General features: G+C 41.0%; 2 long non-coding RNA genes across 2 annotated transcripts; one reads left to right on the top strand and one right to left on the bottom strand.

The window, feature by feature from the left end:
- Positions 1-2,212: 2,212 nt before the first annotated feature.
- Positions 2,213-6,977, bottom strand: LOC112669832 (uncharacterized). The gene is made up of 2 exons (XR_004802863.2): positions 6,689-6,977; positions 2,213-3,528 (listed from the first exon to the last, which is right to left on the bottom strand). It is a non-coding gene; the product is annotated as an uncharacterized LOC112669832 (long non-coding RNA).
- LOC112669830 (uncharacterized) lies at positions 5,018-12,560 on the top strand. The gene is made up of 4 exons (XR_003142592.3): positions 5,018-5,880; positions 6,990-7,095; positions 8,088-8,333; positions 10,083-12,560. It is a non-coding gene; the product is annotated as an uncharacterized LOC112669830 (long non-coding RNA).
- Positions 12,561-22,946: the final 10,386 nt, after the last annotated feature.

The raw sequence follows: 22,946 nt of genomic DNA, 5'->3' as shown, positions 1-22,946 counted from the left end.
CAATTCCGTACTGACTGTCTAGTAGGTGTAGGCTTTTTTCTCTATGATGTATCCAAAACCATCCCTTTCTTTTCCTGAACCTCCAGGTTCAGGTTCTCATCACCTCTCTCTTGGATGACTGCAGATTATCTTGCAGTTGTCTCTTCTGTCCCAGGCACCCCCTCAACCACCACACACACATACCAGCAGACACCAAGCCCACCAATATCTAAGCAATATCTCAAAAGGCTATCTTTCATTAAGTCATGCTACTACACAGAAGCACTCACTGATTCACATTATACCACCTCAAATCTAAGCTCGTTTACTAAATTACTGTAAATTTATCAAGTGTCTGATCTATCTATCAAGACTCTTCATACCCTGGCTTCTTGTCTTCCTAACCTGCTTACTGTCACTACCATAGATAATACGGACTCTGTCTAATGGTCTCCATCATAATACAGACTCCAGACCAGGCTGGACTCATTCCTGCCTCCACACCATCTCTTATGTTCTTTCTCCACCTCCACTCTCCTTTATTCTTCATGCCTTCAAACCAAATCATTTCTATCTTGGAAAGCTCTCCTAATAAATCCAAACTTTATTGATGTCACATTCCCCTGGAAGACACCTTGTCAGTTCAATCCAATTTCATATTTACTCTTTGTCATTGAATACAATTTCTTGCCCACCAACTGATAGGCTCATTCAGATAAGACTCTACCTCACATTCTTCTGTAACTCCTTTGGGGGTGCCCAAAGTGCTTTGCATGTAGAAAAAATATGTAGTTGATTAATTACTGAGTTCTCTCCCACTTGTCCTACTGTATGTGCTAGGAGACTTTATTCATAACTGTAAGTCCTTTACTCCAGGAAAAGCAGGGGGACCAAATAATATTAATGATTATTGAATAAGAACAGATAGTCTTCAGGAGAGATAATGCAGCTGGATAGCTGCTATAGAAAGTCATTTGGTAAAAGTTGGGCCATATTTCTAGATAGTTTGACACCCTCCCAAGATAAGGCACACTCCGGTAGACAACTATGTCTGGTATGAAAATACATTTTGGAACTGTTGAACTCGGGCTCTTCTGATCATTTGCCTATTCAGGATTGGAAATATCCACTAATATTCGAATTAAAAGGGTGGGTAAGGGTGTCCGCAACTTTCCCCTGACTGAGATCTCAGCCCCAGTTCCCCAAATGATTTGCATGTGCAGACCTTGTCAATATGTTTCTGGAGAGTCTGGTGAAAAATGCAGGAATAAAGATCAGAAATTGCATTTCCTGCTTGGCTTAAACGAGGGGAGACTTGAAGGGTGGGAGTTGCCTTCCCCCTTGGCCATGAGACAATTGTATCAGAGTGTTCTGTTTTGTTCTGGCTGGATAGTGTCTACTTATCAAAAGCAGGAAATTGCATTTTAACTTGGATCTGCGGGATCCTGCCGGGGAGGGGTTGATCTGGTTAGGAGGGTGGAAGTGGGAGGAGGGCTAGGGCAGAGAACAGTCAGTACCAGACCTTTGCGGGGCCTGCGGCCATCAGGAGCTTGGCAGGAACAGAAACTGCATTAAAACAAAACGAAAGAAAACAAAAGACATGGGTTGAAGATGTGAGCAAGCATGTCCTCTCCAGATGTGAAGATACCGAGGAGCTATTTTTCTGATCTAGAGAGGATCAGTGCTCTCACTGTAAAGTTGGCGCATCCTCACCAGCTACGTAATATGCGCACTGATTCATTTATAGCCCTGAAGAGGGAAGAAGCAGCAAAGTTGTCTGATGCCAGATTACAGGCATCATTGATATCAAGATAGGAATATCTACACACCCGTGAAGGAGCTTGGCGGCGGGGGGGCCGGGGGGTGGGTGAAGGGAAGGCAGATTTTGTGAGCAGCCTTTTGTTTGTGTTCAGTTTATAATGAATGTGGTAAGAGATGTGAGGATGAATTTTAGCTAATGAAAAGACAATGAGAGCTATTAAGGAATTTTAATATACAGGAATATGAAAGCAAAATCACATTTACTCACTCTTCTGTAAACAAAAGCAAGTAAATACTAATTGGACGTTCAGCAATTAAAATTTGATCTAATAGAATGCAAATAACTGGTTGATTCTTACCTTTTAAATAGGTGTTTGGAAAGCATGAGATTCATCCACTTTCCAAGTGAAAGATGTAAGTGTGTGTGTGTGTTGCAAAAATGCCAAAAAAAACCAAAAGCAGACTTCAGATATTCAATAAATATATATGTATATATGTATAAACATATATATACACATACACACATCCAGAGAGACATAAGGAACTGTGGAATCTGTTAGAAGACAAAACAGCATGAAAGAACATTACTAAAATTATAGCTAAAATCTAAGCTGGAAGAATGTAATAATATGTCTTCTTAGACTTCTCATTCTTTTATACTCCTGTAACTCGGGCCACACTATAAATACCACTCTGACACTACGTGTGAGTACAAATGATAAATTAAGTACACAGAAACACCATTATATTTTCCTAAATCTAGGTTGCTTACTCTCTGTTGGCCTTATAATAGCCCTTCCATAAGGAAGTCACTGGAGTGGACGTTTCTTGCTGCAGTTCTATACCTCACCGTAACTGATATTCCATCTTCTGTAATAATGTTAAAGAATTGCAGATCAGAAAATAAACCAATTCCACTAAGATTTATCTTCTTTTGAAAACGTTCTGTATTTGAGACTGGTGTACACAGACGAGGAACCAGATATTTGCTAGGGAGATCTTCCATAGCATATTTCATACTAAACTATACAGGCAGAGGATATTTTGAAGGTAGAATCAAAAGAGAGAAAGAGAGAGAGAGAGAGAGAGGGAACTTCCTCAGATTGAAAGTGATCTCAAAGTCATTTTTAAAAATGTTAATGCTTGTGAATCTATTTAATTAAAATGTTAAAGGCCTGGACTCCATTCCGTATTATGATACTTACAGCCAGAAAGACTGAGATTAAACCCTTTAACATTTTTTTCCTCATTGCTTCGGCACTTTGCCTTCCCCCTGGAAGAGCCTGGGCTTTATTTTTTTATTTACTTACATCCCCAACAGCTCTGGTTAAAACATAGTTAATGTACCAACTGCAATTAGCCAACTGTCAAAGTCTCAACTCCCAACCGTTGATAAGCTTCATTTAACTAATTTGAGAAGTGGAAGTTTGATTTTTTTTTTCCAGGAAGGTAGCTTGTTTCCTTATTTCCCGTCAAGAGAGCCAAGTCCTGTGACCTATGGTTAAAAGGGCTCTTTGTAATTAAGACAGGGAGTCTCCAAGTGAACAGTTCTCACAGTAGGAGGGAAAAAATTAAAAAGAGAGAGAGACAGAGACAGAGACAGGGGAGGAAGCATGACACCGCTTAACGAAGTAATGGGAGCGCAGCCAATGCCTGGTCCCCTCGGCCACTGAGCCCCGGTCCGGCCACCTTCAGCTCCATTGGTTCTGGGTCCATTTCTTGGAAGAGCCGAGTCTATTAAGACCTTGGCCAGCGGGCCCCTGGCAGGATATACTCCCTCCGCGGCGCCTGTGCATAGACAACCAGAAACTGATCAACCGTGTTATATCAATAACATTCTCACACCAGGTTGTGTAAATTGATCTTTTACAATTTCTCTCGGTGACAGTCTCTGTAACCAACAAGATAAATCATTCCTCCTGTGGCTTTTTTATTGATTGCTGAGACCTGTATAAAAATTACACTGCTCAAGCTGCGAAGTGAACATCCTCATAAAAGAAGACTTTTTATTTACAATCAAAATATGTTTGGGCCCAGATCAAGTGCAGATTTACTAGCTCGGAACTACAAGAACAGTGAAATTTAACAGACTTAGGGAAAACTAGAAATTCAAAAGAAACACGCCCCCCCATCACCAAAAAGCAACCATCACCAACTGCAAGAACACACACAACGTGCCTCAAATTAAGACCACTCTTTTTTTTAAAGAAAAACTTTACACATTTGATTTTAAGCTCAACAGTGAGCAGAAAGCCATCTGCTAAAAAAAAGGAAGAAAGAAAGAAAAGAAAAGTGCCACAATCAAATTAATCTTTGCAATGAATTTTATAAACTACACAAATTGCTTTGTGATAACACCTCCACCCAGCTCTTGTTATGAGACTAAAAACAAGAGCCTAGAGCCCCTTTTGTCTGGTCAAAAAAGCTTTGGTAGCATAGACAAAAATCATAGAACAAGATGCACTTCAGAGATGAGACTTCATCTTTTTTTAAAAAGTTTCACTCCCATGATTTTGCAATCATGAAAATATCTTCAGTTCTACTGCAAGAGTAATTTAAAATTCTGGAGGACTTAGAATTTTTAAACGTCGTTGCAATACAGACAATTGATATCCTTGAATACACATTTTACACAAATAGCATCTTGGAATGTAAACTTTCTTTTCAATTCTATATTCTACTAAAGACATGAACACAATTGCAGTTTGAAAGCACTGTGCTGAGGAGAGTTTTAAAGTGACAACTACTCTGTGCACAGTATTCCTGAAACTTCTTGCAGTCAGCTTTCCTCCGGGTGCGCAATGTTGAATCACCTGCTAAAAAATACGGTGCCTCCTGAGGCCGAGGCAGAGCTCTAGCTCCAGAATCCACTTTTTTGAAAAGTGCAAAAGCAAAATGTTCACTATTTTAGCATCATCTCAGAGTATGAGTTAATGATGTTTATAAACTAGAGAGAATCACCCTAAGTTATGGCTGCCTGAAATAGCTTTCCATGCATGTCCTGTGAGGCGGGTATTGTGTTCAATTCAAATAGCATTTCACAGACCTAAGAATCTGAGCATAGCCTTTTGTATACATCTAAGAGGGGAGGACAGAGATGGTTCTCTTTGTCCCTTCCCCTTGAGCCTTTGCCTGGTTTCTCTGAAGCTGGGCTCTTTATTTGCAGTTTTAGAGAAGGCCTTTTCAATGGAACAGGCCAAAGAGGCGGGCGGGCGGGCGGGCGGGGGAGCGGGAAGGGGTGTTTGGGCTCCGTCCCTCACTTTGCTGGCCAGGAGGACAAGTGACAGTGTGACAGTCTGGAGGTGAGGCTCCCTCACCTCCCTGGGAGACACCCTCACTGGGGAAGGGGCAGCAGCAACACACACCCTCCGGACAGACCAGACGACACCAAAGAGGACAGAGAGCAACCGGCTCAGGAGGCCAGGCTGGAGAGGGGCTTGCTGCACACAGCGGATGTGTCCTCTTGCCAAAGGAACCCTTGCAAGAGCTCATCTCCTAGCGACTGGTTGCCCGCTCGGCCCTGCTCCTGCCTCCCTCCCCGTGGCCACCGGCCCGGCTCCTGGCAGGCCGGGGTTCAGCCTTCTGTTTACATCTGGGCAGTCCTGGCCCCCGCGCACAAAGACCCACTGTGCCCAGGTTCACCGACTGTCTTTTGGTTCTCTGTGACCCTTGATCGAGTTCCCTGGAAGGCGTTCCCGCAGCTTCCCCGCAGCACACTCCCGGGCATCCCGCCCCGCGCGCCCCCAGCCCCGGCGGCGCCCGTGCAGCCCGCGGGGCCGTGGGAAGCGGGGGGCCGGGAGCCCACTCCGAGGCACATCCTCTCCATTTCTCCTCGCCCGCGAGAGTGACCCGTCTGCGGCCGCACATTGTCGCCGATTGTGGGAAACGTTCCGCCAGCCTTTCCGCCGCTCGGGCCGCCCTAATGAGGGAACAATCGGGCGCCCCGGAGCTGCCGGCGGGGTCAGGCCCGGCGCCCCAGCCCCTGACAGCGCCATAAATTGGCCGCGCAAAGCCGAGCGCTAGGTGGTCCCGGGAGGAAAGAGCCGCCGCCGGGAGCGCGAAAAGGCGAGTCCGGGAGCCCGCCGGGGGGCCGGTGGCGTTCCCTCCAGATCACCTTGTTGGAACCCAGGAGTAGCAGAGGTCAGGCAGGAGGGACAATGGCAGGGCGCCAGGGTGACCCGGCGGGGGGCGCGGCGAGCAGGACCCAAGGGGTGGGCGCTGCAGGCGGGGCCGGCCTGGCCCGAAAGCCCCCTCCCTCCCTCCCCACCCCTGAGAAGGAGCAGCCCAGACTGCAGGACAGATTGCTGCTGCTCACGAAGCCTTGTCTTTTTCTTTTCTTTTCGCTTTTTTCTTTTTTTTTTGAAAGATATTGACACCGATCTTATCGGATAAGGACAAGATGAAAAAAAAATCAGGAGGTGTGGACTTTTTTTTTTTGTCCCAGACGATGTACGGTAATGCAAAGTGTCTTTTATTTTCAACCAGAACAATTTTTCCAAGAAGAGCAATAATTTTTGTTCAGTCCCAGAGAAGTAAATGACATAAGGTTGCTCTTTCTGGTTTTTATTTAGCATCAGTATGGAATAAGGTGTTTTTTGTTTTGTTTTGTTTTGTTTTGTTTTTTTGGTTTGTTTTTTGTTTTTTTATCTTTCCAGGGAGCAGAGGGAGAAAAAGAAGGGGAGCTAGTAGGGGGAGAGAGGGAAGCTTATATGAGCAGGATTAAGTCAACTTTTAACTTGAAAAAAATTGTATCAAAAAAAAAAATGTTTGTCAAACTAACATCAACAAATGTGGCCAGATATCTGGTTTTAATAGGATGATTCAGGAGTTTCTGTCTGTTGCAGGCCTGGGGCTGCCAAAATCTTCCACCAATCATGACCTCCCCAACCTCACAAGTTTCAATCAAATGAGCCCAAAGGGTTGATTGCTAGACATGATAGCTATTTACCTTCGAAATTACGTTGACACATGCTGTGGTTGTTGGGGGTTTCCCCTCTTTTTCTCAATTCTTTTGGAGGTGAGACTATGGCCCTTGAGAGGACAAAGGGTCAGTGGAGTCCTGGGCAGGTGATGACTCTGCAAGTCTACCCCTTTCCCGAGTGAGAAGGGACTCAACCCAACACTGAGCGCTTCGGGTCCCTCCCCACCTGCCCAAGCCCCTATCTTCTCCCTTCAAAGATCTAAGTCACATCCGGTAAGAACTTCACTAGCCCCAATCAGCTATGCTGATCTATTTTTTCCTGGTATAGGAGGAGCACCGTGGCATAAGGAAGAAGAAAACGTAGGTAGCCTCTCCAGGAAGCAATGTGACCTCACATTCTTCATACAGAACCACAGAATTTGATAAATACGCATGTAAGTGTTATCCCTGAAAGTCTGAAAGAGAAAACTTACTTCTAAAGCAAATCGGATTGAGTTTCCCTCTTAATCTGATTACCTTGGAATAGGTGGCTTGCTTCCTGAGGGTTGGTAATTATTGATAACTTCTTAGAGCAGAGAGTTACTGAAAAACCATTTGGAGGCAAAAAGCAAGGTGTATGCATGTTCTAAATTAGAGCTCCAAATTAAATTGGACAACAATTTTGTTTACATTCTTCAGGTGCTTTCTCCAAAGATTCCTATTAAAATCACATTTTCTCATAATTTATCTAGAAAGAAGAAGCCAAAAGCTTATCGTTCAAAGTGTGGAAAAACTAGCCACAAGCAGTATTCTGAATAAGACAAACACAAATTTTCTTTCAACTAGAAATGGGGCTTTGGGGGAATGGGAGATATTCATTTCTAAGTTACAACCTGTTTTTCTTTATGAATACAATACTGATCCTCAGAAGCACACCCAAGTGAAGAATACCCTAACTGTTCCCAAAGTCTCATGTTGAAAACAATACTAAGTCAACACTTTAGCAAGACATTTCAAAGGGTTCTATTCCCTGAGACCTGAAGTTGAAAAGCCCTTTTCCATTAACAACCTGTTGTTTTAACAGTTTAACAGTGTTGCTTTTACCTGGAGGGGTTAAAAAAAAAGCTTGAGTGGAAAATAAACTTGAGAGATAAGTTGATATTAATAGTCCTACGGCTTTCCGTTGTACGTTGTTCATCAATTGAGACAATTAAAAAAGACCTTTGAAACGGCAGCACTTATTTGTGATACTACTAATATCTCTTCTTCACCTCTTATTATTGAAACATATGTGATATAGGAAAGAGCGTGGTTATCTTTTTGGCTTGACTGCATTTTCCAGCCCCTACGGGAAAAGCCCAAATACAGTTCTGGATTCTTCAATGGTGCCCCTCAGTTGTTCCATGCAAAAAGCTTGAATGATTTCTTCTTTCCCATCTACTTCCAGGTTGCTGAAATAATACATTAAAAAGAGAAAGACCAATTCCAAAAACGGAATGAGGGATATTGTCATTCCAACCTTGTATTATAAGCCTGTCATGTGTTCTAGAAGAATTGTTCATGTAGTGAAGGAATAATAAGAAAGAAAACACAGCCAAGAGGCCCTGTTGCTGAGTGTTCTTGACAACAGACAACCCCTAAGGATTCTTGCCTGCAATCCTGGCTCTGCCATCAATTCACCGTATGCCTTTGGGTAAGTCACTTAACCTTTCTGGGTCTCACTTTCCCTGTGGGCAAAATGGCGGTTATTGTAATAACCCTCTTACCAGTATTTTGCAAAGAACAATGATTACAAATGAATGCAAATCATCTTGTGTGTGTTAAGAATGACATACAAGTGCTAAGAAATAGCATAAGCTTGTAGTTCACAGTACACTTTTCCAAGAACAACAGGCGGATATCGTAAGCATGGAATGATAACAGGGACCACCAAGCAGATTAGAACCAAGAGAATCCTTTAGAAAGAGTTTGTGATGAGTCATTGGACCAAAATGGGAAAGTGAGAAAGGATAACCAATTCTCATTTTTTCATATGAATTTTGTCAAAAGTGATTTAGACGTTAACAAACTAGAAGATGCGCTCAGTATAGTTAATCTAAAATTATTGTAGAAATAATAGATGTTGTATATTTTACATGTAGAAAAAAGATACACAATTTAGAGAGGGGATTTATTTACTTATAGGCAACTCAGAGATTTAGTATTTATAACGCATGTCTTGTTCTGTGATCCAGGAGGATTTTACATGTGGCTTTGTAAGAGGATGGCAGATAATAATGATTAACTAAATGTTTGGTAATGCTTTTTTTAGTTTGTTTCTGAAGAACAACAATTACCAGATTTAAAGACAAATTATATTTAAAAACACATTTCAAGTCTTTTTTCTATTTTTTAAAATCTCAAAATTGAAGAAAAATGTCAAATGAGGAACATACAGAATATTTATGGTAACAAAAGGTTAATATTATTAACAGAATTATTATGAATCAATTTTAAAAAATGAACAACCAGAGGAAAAAAGAATTGATATGAGCAAGCAATTAGCAAAATAATAAATACAATTGTCCAACTCACAAAGAGGTGTTTAACCGCAGTAAGAAATTCAAGTTAAAATACCCTGTGCCTTGTTTCATTAATTAGTAAACACTATAAAAAGTGCTGTGCCCTTTATCCCAGCTACTTCACTTTAGGAGTTTGTGTTAAAAAAAAAAAATCATCATTGTTCCCTAAGTCTTAACCATAAGGATGATGATGACAGCATTGCTTGTTACAGTGTATAATTGCAAACAACTCTAAATGCGCAAATAGGACAACCAGTTCAATATACTGTGGTATGTGCATGAAATGCATTATGATATAACTAAGAGAAAAGATGTTGTGGTGGCTATGAATGCATACTAAGTAGAAAGATACCTAGATACAAAAGTAGGTGAGAAACAATATAAAGGGTCTGATCCTATTTTGAGGACAGAAGAAACAGGCTGGATGGCTAGTTTACGCAGTGATATTACAAACACTTCAGGATTTAAGTGGTTTATAATAACAAATGCTTAATCCTCACTTGTATTTCAGGTTCTTCCTGGAGCACCTGTGGGCTCTGCTCCACATGTCCTCACTCTGTGATTTGGGGTGAAGGGGCCACCATCTGAAATATGGCAGGTCGCTGTGGCAGAGGGATAGAGCGCCACTGTCCAAAACAGTAGCCACTATCCACATGCAGCTTTGAGAACATGAAAAGGAGCCTGTGTAAATTGAGATGGTTCTAAGTCTAAAATATGCACCTGATTTCAAAAGCATTGTAGAAATAATAATAATAAAAGAATGTAAAATATCTCAATAACATTAGGTTGACTGCATGTCGAATCTATTTTGAATAGCTTAGGCTAAAGAAAATAGCTTGTGAAAATTCATTTCACCTGTTTCTTTTACTTTTTTAATGTAGCTACTGGAAAATTTGAAATTACACAGGTGCCTGAGAGTCGTGTGAGCCACAGTGTTCTAGAATGCCTTGAACTAGCAATTCTATCACCTCATTGGCTACAATCAAACACATGAACCCACACAATCCAAAGAAGGCCAGAGAGTGCAATCCCACAATGCACCCAGAAGGCAGCAAACTGGAAATATTTGGTGAGTAGTCGTAATAAGTGCCACAGAAAGAGAGAAAGTGAGAGGGAATGCACAAATTCTGAAGAGTAGTTTGAGACAATCTGCATTAAATGCAGGATACTTGCTATAAGAAAATTTCCCCCCAAGATGTAAGTGGCCAGCCTCTAGAGCAACTAAAAAAGTTATTTGATGGCCTTGTAACAGCTGATGGGGAGAAAAATGTTACATATATTAGGACACTGCAGGCAGAGAAGACAAAGGACCAGCAACAATTTGAAGAAGGAAAAAGTCAGCACTACTCGCGTACACACACAAGGGCAGACATTTGCAGAGATGACATGTGAACTCACTTTTGAGCTGTTCACTGTGCAAGTCCCCAGGAAGAGAAGCAATAAGGATTGGCTGAGCCCTGGATACTTGTCTCCCAAGGAAAGCTGAGGACTCAGCAACTGTGTGTGTGTGGGTGCAGGTATGTCCATACTTACTGGAAAACCTTGAATTCTGTTCTCCAAAAGCTTTGTCATCTTCATCGCCTGGGAATGGGATCCCATGTGATTTCAAATTCATTCTCTTTGCTTGTTTCTGTTGTCAGGTCATCCTCAACAAACTAATGATATTCAAAATTACTTGTCAAACTCTTTGCTCAGGACTCAAAGCAATATACAGTCATACTGATTGCAATAAGGCAAGACAAGATAACGTAGTGTGTGTTCTAGAGGCCGGCTGCCTGGGGTCAAATTGCTAGCTGCACCACCCCTCGCAGTTGCATAACTGCCCTCTTCCTCCATCAATCTATCTGTAAAATGGGGATAATATCTGTATTTATTTCATAGGATTGTGAGCAAAGATCCAAATGTGTAAAGAAGTGAACACCCAGCTCGATTCTGCTACCAAATTTCAGTTTTCAAATTTATAATAAAAACTAAAATCAGCCGAGCTGTACTCCACTCTGCAGCTGGTATTTGGAGAAGCATTAGCAGAATTCCCTTCATCCTTGCTCATCCTTTCCCTTAAAAGATCTCCAGTCTGGAAATGTGATTTTCCTCCTTACATCTGCACAAGCCACTGACTTGTCAGGATTAAAATACAAAAGACTTTCACATTTTTGCATCTTTGTCTCCTGAATTAGCACTCCACTTCTGAATTTAAGGAACCATAGCACCGTTCAGTGTTTTAAGAGTGAGTAAAATATATAAAAAATAGAATGGCTTTGACAAGTTAACATCAATTTGAATGAGACCCGAAAAATGAAATTCTGTAGATGAGTGCTTTCATTTCAAATGGCTTTACCGGTTTTCAAATGATTACACAATTTTGTCTCATTCCCTTCAAATTTACAAATTAATATTTTTAAGAGACGGAGTTAATAACCAGTTGAGTTAAAACGTATTAAAAACTATAAAGGTTTCTTCAATTGAAGTTCGGAGTTTTGCTATATAAAACTGACTTAGAGTTACCATAAAAATAGCAATATCATGCAATACCATGTTTATATTTCGCAGTTCAATTGCTTTTTATTTTCAGAGTGTAGGCCACTAAGACATGCCTGAATGAAATTAGCTAGGAGCCAAATAATTAATCCAACATTCATCCAAAATGCTGAACTAACTTACATAATTCTTCAAATGAATATCATACCTTGATGGTGATATACAAATTGTTTTGAACCTTAGGCTTAAAACGGTATTCTGATTAATCAAAAAGAACACCTTGTAATTTGTTACATGTGTAATGTAGCTACCCAACTCCTTGAATATTTTAGCAAAATACTTGTAAAATTGCACCACCAAAACCATACCTCCACCAACCAAGAGTGAAAGATGGTGCCAACACCAACAGAAGGTAAGAGAAGGATAAATTTCAAAAGATTCTAGCTGTTTCTGTACCCTCCGCACCCTCAAAGTGAAATCAAGAATTGAAAGGGATTTTAGGCTTCAAGTTCAATTAAAATAAACACTTTAGACTTAATTATTTTACTATTTAGAGTGAAAAATAGAATTTTTTTGCGTCAAGTGTTTTGGTTCTTCGCCTCCTCTTTACTTTTTTGGTATGTGTGGTCTTATTTTAAAGTTCCATTGAGGCAATACACATATGCCAACCAGAAAATGCAGATATTAAGGGATTTTATTCATAACAGGCTAATTTGTCTCTTGTGAAAGATAAAAGCACTTTGAAGTTGATGAGTCTATGATTTTAAGTAAAATCCTCATTCAAATGTGATTGCTATATAGGTTTCACTCTGGTCAGAGTAATTTGTGTTCTTCCTATATATTACTCCAACTATAATAAAGCTGTTTATGCAAATGTGAAATTGTTGCTATTGCAAAATTTCTCTGACCATGTAAGGTTGCAATGTTAAATTCCCATTCAAGATCAAAATTCCACATATTCACAACCTGCAAACATCCAAAATTCACACTTCGACATCTGTGTGGCTGCCAGCTTCCACTGCAATCTATATCATGCTTTTTCAGAAGTGAAAGGAAACAAAACAAAACAAAACAAAAACCTTGAGGTAAGTACAATTCAATAGTTATGGTAAATATTTACCAAATGTTTGTGATGCCATATATTTTATTAATTGATAGCACTTAGAAAGTGCATTATGGATGAGAAAGCCATCAAAGTTTGCTGAAATGCTATGACACACTGTGGCTCACGTGTGCCTGACAAAACCCACCAAGTGCCCAATTCTGACACAACAAACCTTAAAGATTTTTTCATCTGCAATTTTGAAAGTTCTTTGCATTCCTTTTGTTATCTCAACTATGGAAATCTTCCAACCATGTGTATTTTTGCAGCCTTAATGAAACCGTTCTTTTTCCATATTCCCTCTCATTGAAAAGTCAGAAGTTTCTATCATGTCAACTACACCAAATACCTACAAAACAAACAACTTAAAATGATTACATGTGTAAACAATTATTTCTCAGACCTCTTAAAGAGTGTTTAACCAGTATGTCATGCTTTTGCACCAACGTGTGTTAGCCTAATCACGAATTGCTAAAACTCAGACCATAGTACCCATGAGCAACCAGATTTCTCTGCTGACTGCCTTTATCACCCCTGTTATTCCTGCAGCTATACTCTAGGCCCTCTGAATTTGGAGATGAACAAGGATAGCAATGAGGATTTCAGAAACAGTAAAATTGCAGGCTGTTCAGATACATGGGCCGATTGCTGAGGTCTGGGGAAGAAGGAATTTCAAGCTACGTAAGAAAAACAGCTCTGGGGGTGCCTGGGTGGCTCAGTGGGTTGACTGCCCCACTCTTGGTTTAAATTCAGGTCATGATCTCAGGGTTGTGGGATCAAGCCCCACATCAGGCTCGGTGCTCAGTGGAGAGTCAGATTCTCTCCCTCTCCCTGTCTCTCTGCCCCTTCCCCCCTCAAAATAAATAAATAAATTTTTAAAGAAGAAAAGAAAAATAGCTCTGCGCCGTACATCTGGTCACTCTCAGGCATCCCAGTTTCCTTCAAGGCTTGACCCTTGTCATTCTCAGTTACTTTGGTTCTGCACCGCAAAATTCTATTTTCTAGTATGTTCACTACCAGATACACTGCATGAGGCTACTTCTATAAAGTTTCCTCACCTGACATTTTCTACTCACCATTGTATCCCCAGAATCTCATTTATTTCCACCATATAGTGGGCCATAGGCTTACTTCTGCCATTAACTCTCTGTGCTGACCTTAAGTGTGAAGCCTCTCTGAGCCTCAGTTGGCTCATATGGAAAATATGACACCTCATTTGCTGTCTAAGCGAGCTGGTCACTGCACTCTATTGATGTACAGTTTAGTCTTGTTTTATTTTTGTTTTCTTTCTGGCTCTATCTTCCAATAAAGTACCAATAAACACCACTGAGAAGTTGAGGCCCAAAAAGTAAAATGCAGAAGGAATAAATATGAAGCCACACACTGAAGTTTGGAAATCAGTGCCAGAAGTGGAGGGTTTATACATTTGACAGTCACTTTTATTAGGCACCCACGCCATCCAGGCAGTGTTCTCTTGATAATGCAAACATTAAAAAAAAAAGTCTTCATATTTAATAAGTTCGCATGCTCCAAGTATTGGCAAGTAGAGGAAGAGAGATGACAGACACTTAAACAAATATCTAGAATGCACGTTGAAATAAATATTATGATAGAACTGGAGTACTTATTCTATAAAAGCACAACAAAGAGAGACATGAATTTCAGTGCAGTGGGGTACAGATCAGGGATGCCAGAGAACATTCTGAAGGAGGAAACACCACCAGGTATTTGGCCAGCAGTGGCTGTTAACATTGATTTACCCAGCTTCTCACTAAGACAACTATGGAGACTGACAAAATAAGAATTCATACTATCACCAACTAATAAGTTGCAGCTAATAAGTTGCAGAGCTGAGCCATAAAGCCAGGGGCATCCTATGGCTAGCCACTAAACTATGCTGCCTCTCAGTCTAATAAATGATCAAGTTCCATTCCAGCTAAGCTTATTACACAATTGAGACACCAGGACTATTAAATTAAAAATGTATTTTTTCTTCCATGCTATCTGTAAATAAAATAATATAGTGAGCATTTTTATTGCCCAAAACTTGAGTAATGATTTATGGCATCTTTACCAGAATGACCTAAACCATGTGGGATTTTTTTTCTTTCTTTTAATTGGTAAAGACTGTTGAGGCACCCAGGACAACCGTAATCTGTTGTCAAACTCCCCTCAACATACTCTTTTACATGGAACCTGTGAATCTCTCTGCGCCAAGTGATTCTCAAAAATTTGAGCATATAGTATGCTTTCTATATATGCATGGAATAAAAGGGTTCTAAGGAAATACACTGAAATGTAGGGTGAGATTCTAGGATATTCCCACTCTCTGGGCTTTTCTACATTTTTCATATATTCTACAAAGAGCACACACGTTTTTAAGTCAAATAAATAGCACATATACTTGGGGTTTTTTTATTCTATGGGATTTTGAATTTGCTTCTAAAATTCCTAGAAAAAAATGAAACTAACCAAAATGACACATAGAACTATGGTGATTTTTGTTTTATTGCATGATTTATTTTTTCATATTTTCTGAAATGAACTTCTTAAAGTATTAATTTGCATATTAAGAGCAAGCATCCATGAGCAATAATAGGCAAGCAAAAGGGGAAGGAAGTTCTGGAAGAGTTCTCCATGCAGAGGAGTGGACGTCTGAACAGCCCTGGCCACATGCGGGGGTACAGCCTATCCAGAGAATGGCTTGGAGCCCAATGAGATTAGAGAGAGAGAGAGAGAGAGAGAGAGCCTACACCCTTGCTGGGTGGGAGAAAATGGGCCTGACAGCCCAGCTGAAGGTACATCCCCCAGAAAAAAAAATAGAGCTGCTCCTCCTGGAGAAAAAAAACTCACCCAGATGGGTGAAGATACTCTGCTTACAGGCACAGGGTGAGGGAGTAGCAGAAATGTGTCTGCCCTAAGCTAAGAGACATGGGGAGGGCCTGTGGATCAGGAGCCCAGCACTGTAGAGCAGTGCTGCCGTTATAAATGGAAAAGTGGACCAGCAGAGGGGATGAGATGAGCAATCTTTGGGAAAGGCTTGAGGTGGCCAGGTTGGTGAATGGATGCAGAATGGGAGGCAGCATCTGGACTCAGGGCCTGAGCTGGACCACTGACCAGCTGTGCACATGTGGTCAAGACCCAGCCTCTCTGTGTTCTAACTTCTTCTTGAAGAAGAGAAGGTGTTGTTTTTCCAAGCACACTCTTTTCTCCCTTCCTCAAATCTGTCTAGTTACCCACTGAACAACCCAAACATTTGCTGTGGACTGTGTACCGGGCTGAGTGCCTGGCACGCCCAGGGAGACAGGCCACCCCGGCATCTCAAACAGATGTGTATTCGTGAACTCTGACCAAATCAGAGTTGACGTAGCCCGGGCCTAGGGCACAACCACAAGAAGAGACTTTAATTAATTCCAAGGTCATTCTCACAGAGGAAGTTTCATTCATTTCTTCTCGCCCTTTGGGAAGATAGTTTCTGAGTTTCATCCACCAATTTACATTTTCTTGTTTTGTTTTGTTTTTTAGTCAAAGAAATAGCTCACTCCATTTCTTGAAGTAAACTGCTTATTCTAAATGAACTCTAATTTTCAAAACCGTCTCTAAGTGAAAACTCCCCTGGAGCCTGGTAGGAACGGGACTCCCTAAGAGCCTTGCCAGGAGTGCTTGGCCTCAGACAGACCGGGACTACCATAGTGCCCTTTATTACTGGGTTTCAGTATTTCCATTTTAAGCCCTGGTAAATACAGGGCTATGAGAGAAAAAAAATTAATGGGAATACTTTCAAACCTTCGGAAAACTCAGGATTTGATATTTGGCAGGAAGGCTAAGAGGGTGGTTAAAGAAAAAAAGTGCAAATACTCAAAACTTTCTTTAAGGTTGAGTCTGAGTCCAATTGACTCCGCTCTTTTTTCACACTGGCCTGAGCAAGAGTGCATTTTTCCCCCTGCTAACAACTCTTCCCTTATTCTATGGAATGTTTAATTTGCCCTTTGAAAGAAAGTATGATTTGTCCTATTTTTCCATGTGCAATTTCTGTGCTATTTACAGACTAAGATAAGAATCAAGAAGGATTCATGTGCCAAAAGCACAAATTCAAGGCTGAGAGAGGAAATCAGAGTCCTATGTCCCAACTTGGACTGACTCGCTGGAATTCTAGTTACAGAGCCCACTCCATGATGTGTTCTCCTGCACCTCCCGTGGTGCATCTCTGCTCACAGAGATCCCTGTCCCAAGCCCCCGGGGGGAATCGAAGCGTCGTCCCCTTCAGAACCCAAGTGGGTGTTTGGCAAAGCAGCACATCTGGAGGATTTGCTGAACAAAGCTACCAAAGATTTAGAAAAATTACAGTGTTAATCTAGTCAATCCTTATACTTCAGCAGTAACAGCGTGATATGGAATCACCAGTTACTGTCTACAAGCACAGCACCCCTATCACCAAAGGATCTAACTTAAAATTAATCCCTATTGCTAGAACAGATGATATCTAACTGGGACCTTTTAAAAAATATATTTTTTAAAGATTTTATTTATTTATTATTTATTCATTCACAGAGAGAGAGGCAGAGACACAGGCAGAGGGAGAAGCAAGCTCCATGCAGGGAGCCCCATGTGGGACTCGATCTGGGGTCCCCAGGATAACGCCCTGTGCCGAAGGCAGGTGCCAAACCACTGAGCCACCCAGGCTGCCCTAAAAAATATTTTTAATAAAAAGATACGTACTGGGGCACCTGGGTGGCTCAGTGGTTGATTGCCTGCCTGTGGCTCAGGGTGTGACCCTGGGATCAGGCCAGCATCGGGCTCCCTGCAGGGAGCCTACTTCTCCCTCTGACTATGTCTCTGTGTCTCATGAATAAATAAATTAAATCTCTTTAAAAATAAATAAATAAAAAGGTACATACTAAACAAACTCAAACCTGTGGCCAAAACAATGTGATTAACAAGTTACACAGGTTATGAAGAAAACCAGTTAAATCCAATTAAAAATCATCATTTTGTAAAAACCAGTCTGTTACTGAGCTCTATTTACATAAGCTCTGTCTTTTTCTCGACATCTTGGCTATGGGTTGTCTCACGGATTTTCACCGTCCTGAGTGGTTTGCTTTCTCTTCCAGTCTTTTCTCAGCTGTCTGACCCAACACAAGGGCTGGCAGTGCTTACTCACACCCACTTTCCCACTCTCCAACCCGCTTTTCACTCTGAGCATGCCTTGCTCCGATCAGCTCCCCAGAGCACAGAGAAACTGCTTCTCATTTGTTCAGACAAACGTGGTAATTGCCACCACACTCACAGGCAAAATGAAAGACTTTCTCTTTTGCTCAACTCAGTACACACGACAAGCAACATATACTACAACCCCCATCTCTTGGAGGCAAGAATCAGTCCCTTCCTTTCTAAATAGCACATATTCCTCCAAACAAGCAAAAACCTATAGTTTGAACACCATGTGCATGCACACACACACACACACACACAATTCACATTACAGTGGTGGATATAGCTTATTGTATTGACCTTACTGGTTACAGAACAAGTGAGAAAAAGGACTCAAAAACTATTAGGGCATCTAGAAGTAGTGACTCCTGCATCTTCTGAACTCATTTACCCCACCTAATCCCATCACCCATGCTTCTCCACCATGGATTGTCAGGAAGCAGTGTATTATGAATAAAAAAGATTTCCCTTTGATCCCTCTTTAAATGTCAAGAGCAAGCCCTTAGGCGTACCCAATGGCATGTACCCAGAGTTGATCTCGCTGTGGGAGAAGCCACCGCTCACTCTCAGTTCCTGGGGACGCACTGTTATCCCATAAATTATGGGGACAATAAAACTGCTACGGTCAAGCACCACAGATTAATTCTCAAATAAATAACATTAGTCTTATAGACATTTAAAAATAAGTTTAAGATTCCTCTGCAAAATAATTTGTAATTGATTAACGGTTGATTATTGTTAATTAAGCTGCACTTAATTTATCTTAAACTCTTAGAGTTTCATTTTAGCACTCTGGGAGGAAATGCCTAATAGAAATCTACCCTCAAGGTCTGTTCTCCTAACATCACCAAAAACTCACTCCTATAACTGAAGCTGATGAAATGAATAGTAGTACTCTAAGGTTTCCTGTTACCAAACAGGCCAGCAGTCTCCAAAATGGATATTGTGCATTACTCATCATTGGTCAAGGTGTGATTGAAATAAAAACTCCTACATATTGCTACAGAGAACACGAATTAGGACAAACTTCCTAGAGAGCAGATTGGCCCCACGGATCAAGATTCTTACAAATGCTCTGGTCCTTTGACCTAATAATTACACTTCTTGGAATTTATCCCAAGGAAATTATCAGAGAAACAAACAAAGGATTATGTACAAGGATGTTCACTGCAATGCTATTTATAATAGCAAAAAATTGCCGCTGCCTAATTAACCAACAATAGAGATTTAGTTAAGTAAAATTATAGTAAATCCATAGAACAGAATGCTATTCGGCCATTAAAAACCATGTGTTCAAAGAATGCAAAATAGCTCAGGGAAATGCTGACAAGATAATGTCAAGTTAAAAAGTAGGCCATAGCACATTAAATGCAATGGGATCCCAGTTTCGTAAATACTTGTACATGTGTGACATGTAATGTGCATGTTTGTATATACATTGGAAGAAAGGATAAAATCTACATTGATTGAGTTTTCCTAAATGCCAAGGACTGTGAACTTTAATTATTTTATTTAATCACCAAAATAATTCACAGAAAGTATCCTATTTTGATCCCTATTGTAACAGTGATGCGACCAGAGCAAAGAGAGATTCAATTACCTGAAATCATTCACCTAATAAGTAGCCAGTGTTTAATCCCAGACGATTTGGTCCTACATAACACTGTCCACTGTGTTTTTCCATGGGTTATTTTTTCCTTCACATTATTTTTGTAGTTTTCCAGATTTTTGCAATACATGTTTTACTTTTGCAACCAGATTCTAAAAGGTTTTCGATATTGTGCAAGATGCGATTGCCATAATGATTGAAATTCAGCATCATATTCTTGCTGACCCGAACTGGGTATTTCTTATTTGTCAAAAGCAGAAGAAGGCTTTTTGTTTTAGTTACGGTTTTTTGCCGATTCATTCATTATTTCGATTTTGAAAATGAACCACTTGTTTCATCTTTTATATTTTGGCACTTCTCTATTTCATGGGGCGTTTCCTGAAGCAGGAGAGAAGCACTGATCCAGGGACATGTTTAAAGGGTGAGGAAAAATACAAAAAGCGATCTTTCTAGGTGTTTTCAGTCTTCTTAATAGAAGATAAAGTAAGCTGCTCTGAGTGAGTCAGGCAGAGGTGAAAATTGGCGTTAAGGAGAGTAACAGATCTGGAATAATTACCGTGGTCTAAGCCAATTCGAAGTAAATAAGGATGAAATATCATCACTAGTAATAAAGATGACAAAGGATAAGTGAACAGGGAGAAAGAAGGCGATGCAGAATTTGGGCACATGACATCAGGCCACTGGCCCCAGGAGCCCCAGCTAGGCAGTGACAAGCCACTAGCAGGAGCATAACTGCTGCTAGAGGGAGTCACCTTGATTTCAGGTGCCCAAGCCTAGAAGTCCGCAGTTTCTGATGTCCTCTGGGAAGCTGGCTGTGGTCCAGGAGGCCTCGGTGGCCATGAGTTGCCTTGAGTTTTAATCAAGTGGCGTGAATTGCTAATAATGAAAAGGAGGAAAGTGAGGTTTAATTATGATGTCTTATAAAAACAAAGGTTTCATATGTACAATGCGCAATCCCCTTTTACAACTTTAGCGCTGACTGGTAGTACTGCATCAATAGGTCACCCTACAGAAAGGGAGAAGGGGATAGTAATTGGGGATATTGTAGAGCCATTAAGAGTATATTGATTGAATTTTAAAAACAAATACAAGGGCATTTATACAAAGTTTTATAAAAAATCATTCAGAACATTAATATGACGTTGTTGTTTTTCTAAAATTTGTAGAGGAAATAAGCAGGAAACCCCATAAATTTCAGTAGTTGTTTCCCTTTAGGCGGGAAAGTTATGAGCGATATTTTTCTTCCTTATGCTTCTCTGTAATTTCTAAGTTTTTTCAGAAAATGAGATATTTGGAAAACCCTTTGGTGGCTCAGACTGAGATCATAAACGCTATGCAGGTCTGCCACAATCATCCCCACCCAGCACACCGGCCCATCCCTCACTACCCTCCCTCTCCCATGCTGTGTCTCCCTCCCCTACACAGGAAATCAGGACGTGCCCATGTGCCCATGTGCCCATGTGCCCATCCTACTCATTTCTGATTCCTGGACTTTGTGCCTCTAGCATCACCCCCTGACTCTAAAACCCCAGCCCTAGTTCAAGGCCCATCAGCACGACAAACTTCTCTCTCAAGCTTTCCTCCACCCTTTCTTTCTTTCTTTCTTTCTTTCTTTCTTTCTTTCTTTCTTTTTTTTTTTTTTAAGATTTCACTTATTTATTTGACACAGAGAGAGGCAGGGGGAGAAGCAGGCTCTCCACTGAGCAGGGAGCTCAACATGGAACGCGATCTTAGGATCCTGGCATCATGACCTGAGCTGAAGGCAGATGCTTAACCCACTGAACCACTCAACCCCCTCTTTCCTTCACCCTTCCACTGAGAAGATGTAGCTACCAATTTGGTAACTCCAGCACTTCACATCTCTTTTCTATTTTGCATTCTTTCTTTTTTCTTTTTTTTTTTTTAAGAGAAACAGAGGGGAAGGGCAGAGGGAGAGAAGAGAAAAAGAAAGAGAGAATCTTAGGCAGGCTCCACACCCAGCAGGGAGCCTGACATGGGGATCAATCTGACCACCCTGATCACAACCTGAGCCAAAATCAAGAATCGAACACTTAACTGACTGAGCCACCCAGGCATCCCCTGCATTCTACGTTATACACATGTGCAAATATCTTTCCTCTACCAATCCTTGTCAATGGCTGGACCTTTCCCATTTGTATTTCTGGATCTACTCTCCCTGCCCATCCTCACCAATGGCACCTAGTATCTGGAATATGGTAAGCACACCATCAAGATTTATTGAATTGATTTGAAAGTATTCCTTGGGGAGCAAGAAGTTTGATGTCTTTCTTTCAGCTTAGCCCCTGTGCTCTTGGGTGTGGAGGGTGCAACCTCCACAGGAGGAGTGGGAAGTTAAGATCTTTGGAGAAAGACAAGGCCCAGTCATGTCAAGAATGTGAAAGAAGAGATATGAATTGTGTTTCCAATATATAGGCTCTGCCCACTGTGGAGCACAGAGATCCCAGAAAACAGACCAAGGGTTCTGACAGGGGACAGTAAGACATATCACTTGGCAATAACAAGTGGGAGAAAATGAATAAGAGGTTGAAGGGAGAGGTCCCTGTAGAGTTTTAGGGGATGACCAAGTCACTGAAAAGAAAGAAAAATAAGTGCTGTGAACACGGAGCCCTAAGTCAAAATATGTACATGTACGTGGAGAGGGGCCCCCAGAACGCAGAGTGGAATGCATTATTGAATCCAGAATGCTCCTCTCCTAACCAGTATGATTTTAATCAACATTTCTGGCAAAGAATTTAAATCCAAAGACTTAGTCTTATTTTCCCACAACCATTTCCAAGTTGGTTTCTTCACAATCAGATCACAAGCAACCTGTAGTCGTGTTCGCAGAGATTTCAAGTGGGAAAATTTCATGGAGCAATTTTCTTCACCTACTATTTAAGGCACGCAGAAACGAAGCCCTAACAGTAATATCTTACATTGTCCTGCAGCTGGTACTGGGGAGACTTAACCACACTCACATCTTCCTAGAAAGCTACAGTTTTACTAGGGAATACTTCATCATGTTCATTATCGCCTATTTATACTCATGTAAACTGACGCTCCAAGAGTAACCAAACTTCAAAATGTTAATATAAACATTATACCTCTTTTAATTGCAATAGACACATTCTTAAGTAATTTAATTCCAACAAGATCCATTACCAATAAACAAAAAACACATTTTTGGCAGCTTCCCTGCATAGCACAAAGTAGGAAGGAAAGTAAAGGGTTTCCACAGCAAGGACCAGCAAACAGCCTCTCACTCTTTGTGTCTGGAGATGGAAGCTGTGGGCAAAATGTCTGGTTCAAGGTCAATCACATACTAGGTGGAGGAACATCTAGAGA

This window comes from Canis lupus, chromosome 10, assembly GCF_003254725.2.
Source record: "Canis lupus dingo isolate Sandy chromosome 10, ASM325472v2, whole genome shotgun sequence".
Lineage (NCBI taxonomy): Eukaryota > Metazoa > Chordata > Mammalia > Carnivora > Canidae > Canis > Canis lupus.
This window is presented reverse-complemented; position numbering and strand designations above follow the sequence as displayed.